The sequence below is a fragment of the Myxine glutinosa genome, chromosome 10 (assembly GCF_964187855.1).
Source record: "Myxine glutinosa chromosome 10, kmMyxGlut1.1, whole genome shotgun sequence".
Lineage (NCBI taxonomy): Eukaryota > Metazoa > Chordata > Myxini > Myxiniformes > Myxinidae > Myxine > Myxine glutinosa.
The window spans coordinates 42360678-42371168 of record NC_136270.1 but is presented as its reverse complement, the minus strand read 5'-3'; the positions used below and the strand labels follow the sequence as shown (position 1 = coordinate 42371168).

The following is a 10491-nucleotide window of genomic DNA, read 5'->3' as shown; positions in this document are numbered from 1 at the left end:
GCTTGCCAAGTTACCAAGCAGCTAGCTAGCGCTTGCCAAGTTACCAAGCAGCTAGCTAGCGCTTGCCAAGTTACCAAGCAGCTAGCTAGCGCTTGCCAAGTTACCAAGCAGCTAGCTAGCGCTTGCCAAGTTACCAAGCAGCTAAACCATGAACAAACAACCATAGGTTGGCAATCAGTGCGCAGGCTTCATTGCCTTCTCCTGCATTGAAGTTCCTTGTTAAGGGAATTAAAAAGCGTTTATTTAAATTTTAAAACAACGCAATAACCTGCGTGACGGGCGGTGTATAAGCAAATGCCATTTGCTGCTGAGGTTTTGCTTTTCTGTGCATCGCAGATTGAAAATAACGGTTTGGGAATAAATAAATAAATCCCAAATTCATTTGAAAGATTGTGCAGCAAACACCAATTTCATGCTGGGTAATGTGAGGACCAAGTAAACGGAGAGAGCAGCAAATCAATCTCGCGAGTATGGGTGTTTGTGTGGCAACGGGAATCAAATAATAAGTCTCTTGGCTCCTCGTGAGCGGCTCATTGCTTCCATAGACCATTCGTAATCAATAATAAACAATAAACATCGGCTGGTGGCTGGTGCCTCATTTCCCACAACCTCGGCGCACGATGCGTGTTGGACGGCGCGCTTTTCATATTGAGCGTTAAACTTAAAGGCCCGGTAAGTCCGTACCGTGAATGTACACGTTACCACAGAGTGAGCACACTTTACCACAGAGTGAGCACACTTTACCACAGAGTGAGCACGATAAGCCCGTTCCGTGAATGTACACTTTACCACAGAGTGAGCACGGCAAGTCCATACCGTGAATGTACACTTTACTGCAGAGTGAGCCTTTACGTTTACCACAGAGTGAGCACACTTTACCACAGAGTGAGCACACTTTACCACAGAGTGAGCACGATAAGCCCGTTCCGTGAATGCACACTTTACCACAGAGTGAGCACGATAAGCCCGTTCCGTGAATGCACACTTTACCACAGAGTGAGCACGATAAGCCCGTTCCGTGAATGCACACTTTACCACAGAGTGAGCACGATAAGCCCGTTCCGTGAATGCACACTTTACCACAGAGTGAGCAGGATAAGCCCGTTCCGTGAATGCACACTTTACCAGAGAGTGAGCACGATAAGCCCGTTCCGTGAATGTACACTTTACTGCAGAGTGAGCACGATAAGCCCGTTCCGTGAATGTACACTTTACTGCAGAGTGAGCCTTTACGTTTACCACAGAGTGAGCACACTTTACCACAGAGTGAGCACGATAAGCCTGTTCCGTGAATGCACACTTTACCACAGAGTGAGCACGATAAGCCCGTTCCGTGAATGCACACTTTACCACAGAGTGAGCACGATAAGCCCGTTCCGTGAATGCACACTTTACCACAGAGTGAGCACGATAACCCCGTTCCGTGAATGCACACTTTACCACAGAGTGAGCACGATAAGCCCGTTCCGTGAATGCACACTTTACCACAGAGTGAGCACGATAAGCCCGTTCCGTGAATGCACACTTTACCACAGAGTGAGCACGATAACCCCGTTCCGTGAATGCACACTTTACCACAGAGTGAGCACGATAAGCCCGTTCCGTGAATGTACACTTTACCACAGAGTGAGCACGATAAGCCCGTTCCGTGAATGCACACTTTACCACAGAGTGAGCACGATAAGCCCGTTCCGTGAATGCACACTTTACCACAGAGTGAGCACGATAAGCCCGTTCCGTGAATGCACACTTTACCACAGAGTGAGCACGATAAGCCCGTTCCGTGAATGCACACTTTACCACAGAGTGAGCACGATAAGCCCGTTCCGTGAATGCACACTTTACCACAGAGTGAGCACGATAAGCCCGTTCCGTGAATGCACACTTTACCACAGAGTGAGCACGATAAGCCCGTTCCGTGAATGCACACTTTACCACAGAGTGAGCACGATAACCCCGTTCCGTGAATGCACACTTTACCACAGAGTGAGCACGATAAGCCCGTTCCGTGAATGTACACTTTACCACAGAGTGAGCACGATAAGCCCGTTCCAAGAATGCACACTTTACCACAGAGTGAGCACGATAAGCCCGTTCCGTGAATGTACACTTTACCACAGAGTGAGCACGGCAAGTCCTTACCGTGAATGTACACTTTACTGCAGAGTGAGCACGATAAGCCCGTTCCGTGAATGCACACTTTACCACAGAGTGAGCCTTTACCACAGAGTGAGCACACTTTACCACAGAGTGAGCACGATAAGCCCGTTCCGTGAATGTACACTTTACTGCAGAGTGAGCACGGCAAGTCCATACCGTGAATGTACACTTTACTGCAGAGTGAGCCTTTACCACAGAGTGAGCACACTTTACCACAGAGTGAGCACGATAAGCCCGTTCCGTGAATGTACACTTTACCACAGAGTGAGCACGATAAGCCCGTACCGTGAATATACACTTTACCACAGAGTGAGCACGATAAGCCCGTACCGTGAATATACACTTTACAGTTTACCACAGAGTGAGCACGATAACCCCGTACCGTGAATATATACTTCACCACAGAGTGAGCCTGGTATTGGTAAGCCCGTACCGTGAATATACACTTTACCACAGAGTGAGCTTGGTAAGCCCGTACCGTGAATATACACTTTCCCACAGAGTGAGCACGATAAGCCCGCACCGTGAATATACACTTTACAGTTTACCACAGAGTGAGCACGATAAGCCCGTACCGTGAATATATACTTCACCACAGAGTGAGCCTGGTATTGGTAAGCCCGTACCGTGAATATACACTTTACCACAGAGTGAGCTTGGTAAGCCCGTACCGTGAATATACACTTTACCACAGAGTGAGCCTGGTAAGCCCGTACCGTGAATATACACTTTACCACAGAGTGAGCACGATAAGCCCGCACCGTGAATATATTATATACTTCACCACAGAGTGAGCCTGGTAAGCCTGTGTCGTGAATATACACTTTACCACAGAGTGAACCTGGTAAGCCCGTACCGTGAATATACACTTCACCACAGAGTGAGCACGATAAGCCCGTACCGTGAATATACACTTTACCACGGAGTGAGCACGATAAGCCCGTACCATGAATATACACTTTACCACAGAGTGAGCCTGGTAAGCCCGTACCGTAAATATACACTTTACCACAGAGTGAGCCTGGTAAGCCTGTACCGTGAATATACACTTTACCACAGAGTGAACCTGGTAAGCCCGTACCGTGAATATACACTTCACCACAGAGTGAGCACGATAAGCCCGTACCGTGAATATACACTTTACTGCAGAGTGAGCACGATAAGCCCGTTCCGTGAATGCACACTTTACCACAGAGTGAGCCTTTACCACAGAGTGAGCACGATAAGCCCGTTCCGTGAATGTACACTTTACTGCAGAGTGAGCACGGCAAGTCCATACCGTGAATGTACACTTTACTGCAGAGTGAGCCTTTACCACAGAGTGAGCACACTTTACCACAGAGTGAGCACGATAAGCCCGTTCCGTGAATGTACACTTTACCACAGAGTGAGCACGATAAGCCCGTACCGTGAATATACACTTTACCACAGAGTGAGCACGATAAGCCCGTACCGTGAATATACACTTTACAGTTTACCACAGAGTGAGCACGATAACCCCGTACCGTGAATATATACTTCACCACAGAGTGAGCCTGGTATTGGTAAGCCCGTACCGTGAATATACACTTTACCACAGAGTGAGCTTGGTAAGCCCGTACCGTGAATATACACTTTCCCACAGAGTGAGCACGATAAGCCCGCACCGTGAATATACACTTTACAGTTTACCACAGAGTGAGCACGATAAGCCCGTACCGTGAATATATACTTCACCACAGAGTGAGCCTGGTATTGGTAAGCCCGTACCGTGAATATACACTTTACCACAGAGTGAGCTTGGTAAGCCCGTACCGTGAATATACACTTTACCACAGAGTGAGCCTGGTAAGCCCGTACCGTGAATATACACTTTACCACAGAGTGAGCACGATAAGCCCGCACCGTGAATATATTATATACTTCACCACAGAGTGAGCCTGGTAAGCCTGTGTCGTGAATATACACTTTACCACAGAGTGAACCTGGTAAGCCCGTACCGTGAATATACACTTCACCACAGAGTGAGCACGATAAGCCCGTACCGTGAATATACACTTTACCACGGAGTGAGCACGATAAGCCCGTACCATGAATATACACTTTACCACAGAGTGAGCCTGGTAAGCCCGTACCGTAAATATACACTTTACCACAGAGTGAGCCTGGTAAGCCTGTACCGTGAATATACACTTTACCACAGAGTGAACCTGGTAAGCCCGTACCGTGAATATACACTTCACCACAGAGTGAGCACGATAAGCCCGTACCGTGAATATACACTTCACCACAGAGTGAGCACGATAAGCCCGTACCGTGAATGCACACTTTACCACAGAGTGAGCACGATAAGCCCGTTCCGTGAATGCACACTTTACCACAGAGTGAGCACGATAAGCCCGTTCCGTGAATACACACTTTACCACAGAGTGAGCACGATAAGCCCGTTCCGTGAATGCACACTTTACCACAGAGTGAGCATGATAAGCCCGTTCCATGAATGCACACTTTACCACAGAGTGAGCACGATAAGCCCGTTCCGTGAATGCACACTTTACCACAGAGTGAGCACGATAACCCCGTTCCGTGAATGCACACTTTACCACAGAGTGAGCACGATAAGCCCGTTCCGTGAATGTACACTTTACCACAGAGTGAGCACGATAAGCCCGTTCCAAGAATGCACACTTTACCACAGAGTGAGCACGATAAGCCCGTTCCGTGAATGTACACTTTACCACAGAGTGAGCACGGCAAGTCCTTACCGTGAATGTACACTTTACTGCAGAGTGAGCACGATAAGCCCGTTCCGTGAATGCACACTTTACCACAGAGTGAGCCTTTACCACAGAGTGAGCACACTTTACCACAGAGTGAGCACGATAAGCCCGTTCCGTGAATGTACACTTTACTGCAGAGTGAGCACGGCAAGTCCATACCGTGAATGTACACTTTACTGCAGAGTGAGCCTTTACCACAGAGTGAGCACACTTTACCACAGAGTGAGCACGATAAGCCCGTTCCGTGAATGTACACTTTACCACAGAGTGAGCACGATAAGCCCGTACCGTGAATATACACTTTACCACAGAGTGAGCACGATAAGCCCGTACCGTGAATATACACTTTACAGTTTACCACAGAGTGAGCACGATAAGCCCGTACCGTGAATATATACTTCACCACAGAGTGAGCCTGGTATTGGTAAGCCCGTACCGTGAATATACACTTTACCACAGAGTGAGCTTGGTAAGCCCGTACCGTGAATATACACTTTCCCACAGAGTGAGCACGATAAGCCCGCACCGTGAATATACACTTTACAGTTTACCACAGAGTGAGCACGATAAGCCCGTACCGTGAATATATACTTCACCACAGAGTGAGCCTGGTATTGGTAAGCCCGTACCGTGAATATACACTTTACCACAGAGTGAGCTTGGTAAGCCCGTACCGTGAATATACACTTTACCACAGAGTGAGCCTGGTAAGCCCGTACCGTGAATATACACTTTACCACAGAGTGAGCACGATAAGCCCGCACCGTGAATATATTATATACTTCACCACAGAGTGAGCCTGGTAAGCCTGTGTCGTGAATATACACTTTACCACAGAGTGAACCTGGTAAGCCCGTACCGTGAATATACACTTCACCACAGAGTGAGCACGATAAGCCCGTACCATGAATATACACTTTACCACAGAGTGAGCCTGGTAAGCCCGTACCGTAAATATACACTTTACCACAGAGTGAGCCTGGTAAGCCCGTACCGTGAATATACACTTTACCACAGAGTGAACCTGGTAAGCCCGTACCGTGAATATACACTTCACCACAGAGTGAGCACGATAAGCCCGTACCGTGAATATACACTATGACAGAGTGAACCTGGTAAGCCCGTACCGTGAATATGCACTACCACAGAGTGATCCTGGTAAGCCCTTGTTGTGAATTAGACGACAAATTTTGAAATGCACTCGTACCCTTGTCTTGTTTTTATTCATTACTTCCACCACCAAAGGTGGATGGTGTTTATATTTTCATGTCTGTGAACAATATGATTTGAAAAGTTATGAATGGATTAGGGCGAAATTTGGTGGGTAAGTTGGTTGTGTGACGAGAGCAAGCTGATTCGATTTTGGCGATGATCCGGATCTATCCGGCCTATCAGTGAGATATACAAGCGTTACGCCTAGGTCCCCAGTGGTTGAAGTGATGCGAGTTGACAAAGTGGAAGATGCAAGGCGGCCATCTTGAATTTTGACATGGCGACCCAATTTTCAATAGCGTTCTCCCTTATGCGTAGATACACCCACACACCAGATTAGAAGTTAGTAGTTCGTTTATTTTTCAAGATATTTCGCTCACAAGGTTCAGACATGTATATGGTGGCGGCCATCTTGGATTTTGACGTGGCGACCCAATTTTCAATAGCGTTCTTCCTTATGCCTAGATACACCCACACACCTGATTAGAAGTTGGTACTTCGCTTATTTTTCAAGATATTCCGCTCACAAGGTTCAGACATACATGACGGTGGCCATCTTGGATTTTGATGTGGCGACCCAATTTTCAATCGCGTACTTCCTTATGCGTAGATACACCCACACACCAGATTAGAAGTTCTTACTTCGCTTATTTTTCAAGATATTTCGCTCACAAGGTTCAGACATATATATGGTGGCAGCCATCTTGGATTTTGACGTGGCGACCCAATTTTCAATAGCTTTCTTCCTTGTGCCTAGATACACCCACACACCAGATTAGAAGTTGTTACTTCGCTTATTTTTCAAGATATTCCACTCACAAGGTTCAGACATACATGGCGTCAGACATACATGGCGGTGACCATCTTGGATTTTGACGTGGGTTGCACCCACACACCAAATTAGAATTCGGTCCTTCGCTTACGCACGCACACACGCACGCACACACACACGCACGGACGCACGCACACACGGACGGAGGGGAAAACCATCGTCCCCCTTTCGCTCCGCGGTGCAACGGGTGACAAAAACGTGAAGTGTTCAGCCTGGCGGAGGGGAGGGTATGTGCTCTCTACCAAGTGCCGTTCTAGTTTACTTGGCTTGATGCACTCCATCTCTAATACCAAGGCAGAATATTTCAAGAGCTCCTCTATTCAGCTCAGCTTGTAACCTGCAGGTAGGGGTAAGTTATAAGTTTATCATTTTCAATCCAAAATATATCAGTGATCCTCCATTTTCATCATTAGCAATCAAAGTGATCGTCTGATTCCTTAATATCTCTCCCGGGTTACTCCCTCCTCCGGTATGATGGACCTCAGCCTCGTCCTGGAGGTGGGGTTGCTGTCTTTATCAAAAACTCTCTTCCTCACTTGCCCTGCACTGCCCTCTCTCCACCTCACCCCCAGGAATACCTTTGGCTACGGCTTCCCCTTCGCTCCCACCTTTTGTTCATATGTGTGTTGTACCGTCCACCAATCAGCGATGACTCCATCTACATCTCCCTGTCTGACAACATGGACCAACTTCTATCCATTCATGCCCAACTCTCTCTTCCTCATATGTGGTAATTTCAATTGTCACCATGCCAGTTGGCTGGGTGTGGGTACGTCTCTCAATGTGCTTGTTAAAGTGGACATCTCTCTGACCATTCTCAGAGAGCCTCCTCGGTGTCGACGAGTCTGGCATTTCACTCAGGCCAACTGGCACGGTCTTCAAGCAGCCATCAATCATCTGGACTGGTCTCCCATCTCTACCGCCTCTGACATCAACTCATCCTGGGAATTCTACCAAAGTAAATTGCTCTCTCTCATGCACAGATTTATCCCATCTCGTCTTCAGTTGTCATACTCCGTCCATGGTACACGGAATCTTCTGGTGAGGCTGTTGCCCAGAAACAACTTGCCTACACCTCCTGGAAAGCAAATCCAACAGAAGGAAATGTCATTTCCTTTCACAAAGCCCGAAACAAGTGTGTGTCTACCCTCAGGAGAGCCAGGAAACAATATCTCTCCACTCTCAAGACCGAACTCTCAAACCTGTCTCCCTCATCCAAATCCTGTTGGCGTCTGGTCAAATCTGTTTCTGGTGTTTGTTCCCCCTCCATCCCCTCCCTTACCTCAAACGGTTACACAGCTGACTCTGCATGTGAAAGAGCTGAATGCCTCAACTCTGTGTTTGCCTCTACATCTTGTGTCCCAAACCCATCCCTCCCTGTACCCACTGTATCCAGTCGTACCCAGCTGCTGCTGGACTCTGTGTCCTTTCCTCCTGACAAGGTGGAGAAGTTTCTGTCAACCCTCGACTCCGATTCTGCAACTGGACCTGACGGCATCAGCTCACGGGTCCTAAAATCCTGCTCTGCCGCACTTTCACTCCCTCTCTCTGTTCTCTTCACCCTCTATTTTGCTCAAAGTCATCTGCCATCAGCTTGGAAATCAGCCAACATCACCGGTTTACACAAAAAAGGTGCAAAAACAGATCCTTGAAACTACAGACCAATCAGCCTTCTCTCGATTATCAGCAAAGTCATGGAATCCATCATTGCTTCGGATATCAAATCTTTCCTCTTCTCCAATGGCTTGATCTCTGATCATCAATTTCGTTTCAGACCAAGTCACTCTACTCTGGACATGCTGATTCTGCTGTCTCAACAATGGATGGAGGTCCTCAATGCCAAGCAGGAAATTAGAGATGTCTCCCTTGACATATCACGTGCCTTCGATACGGTCTGGCACCCCGCTCTAATCACCAAACTCTCCTCCTATGGTATCCATGGAAATCTCCACGCATGGCTTGCGGACTTCCTCTCTAGTCGTAGTCAACGTGTGGCCCTGAATGGGTTTCTCTCATCTCCCCTTCCTGTTCAGTTTGGAGTTCCCCAAGGCAGTGTTCTCGGCCCTGTGCTTTTTCTGGTCTTCATCAATGATCTCTCCGACTCCCTGGAAAATCCTCTCTATCTCTTTGCTGATGACTCCACTCTCTGCCACTCAATACCCCATCCCTCAGATTGGCAGTCTGCAGCCTCCTCACTCTCTGCAGACCTGGACAAAATCACAGACTGTTCAAACAAGTGGAACATGTCTTTCAATCCTGACAAATCTCACACTCTTACTATGTCTCTCCGAAAAGACTGACTGGACAACCCTCCCATCCACTTTCTGAACCATCCTCTCCAGGAAGTTCTGTCACTCAAGCTTTTGGGTCTCACTGTTTGCCATGATCTTTCCTGAGAAAACCACATTTCAAATCTGGCCTCCAAAGCCAGTCGACGACTGGGCATCCTCCATCGTGCGAAGTCCTTCCTTGGCACGCCTGAGCTCCTCACCACATACAAGGTTTTCATCTGCAGCTCAATGGAATACTGTTCTCCCCTTTGGGCTGGTGCTCCTGCCTCACACCTAGCTCGGCTTCACGCTGTTGAAACCAAAGCTTTCAGAATCATTGGAATCTCCCGCGATGAAGCTAACTCCGAGGTCCTTTCACTTACTCACCACAGGCAGGTTGGTGGTATTTCTGTCTTCTACCGACTCCTCTCCGGCCTTGCTCCCCCAGCTCTCTCTGGGCTCTGTCCCCCAAATATTCCTACAGGTCGCACAAGATCTGCCTGCAACCCTCTTATGGTTAAACTGCCAAAATCTAGGCTCTCTGCTCACCTTCATTCCTTCATTACTCTTTTCTCCCACCTCTGGAACAAACTCCCTCACTCTCTTCAATCCCACTCATCCCTCCAGGTCTTTAAAACAGCTGGTCACCGCCATCTCTTGTTTTCCCCCATCCAAAACCTTGATCTTTTCTACCCCCACTAATTTCACCCCAAATCCACTTTTTTGAAATACCAACTTCTTTCCTGGAAGTCCTTGCAGTGTCCTTGTGTTTTATACTTCTCCCACCCCCCTCCCCCTTCCCACGCCTCCTCCTCCCCAAGCCCTCTCCCTCCCACAGATCTCCCGATGTCCCTGCTCTCAAATGTTGTGTTTGTGTGCTTCCCCTTCTCTCCCCCATCTTGTCTACCGCTCCCCTAATTATATATTTTGTGTCTGTTTGATTTTTTGAGTGATAAATGTTGGCTCTTTCACGAGCCTCGATCCTGTATCCAAAAAATAAAAAATAAAAAGCGAGAACAATCATGCATTAGTTTGCTGCCTTTTTCTCTTTTTGGCAGAGGTTTCATGTACTTTCTTCAGGAGTGGGTAGTCATTTATTGCGAGGTCTTCTTTTGTTTTTTTTTAAAGGGTTCAATTTGGCAAGTTTACATTTGGTTTAATTTGGCAAAGAAAGCAGATGGGCTGAGGGAGCAAGGTAGTAGGAAAAGAGGTTTACCTCTGCTGGGATGGGAAGATTGTGTGACAAGGGATGCAAGTA

The 10491-nt window shown here is 47.7% G+C and overlaps 1 protein-coding gene across 3 annotated transcripts in view; it reads left to right on the top strand.

The window, feature by feature from the left end:
* Positions 1-444: 444 nt before the first annotated feature.
* The window catches only part of LOC137434485 (uncharacterized), a 73478-nt gene continuing 63431 nt past the window's right edge, over positions 445-10491 (top strand). For all 3 annotated transcript variants that reach the window (XM_068127538.2, XM_068127536.2, XM_078785586.1), the window contains exon 1: positions 445-672. The gene's annotated coding sequence lies outside the window, so the exon portion shown is untranslated. The remainder of the gene's footprint in view (positions 673-10491) is intronic.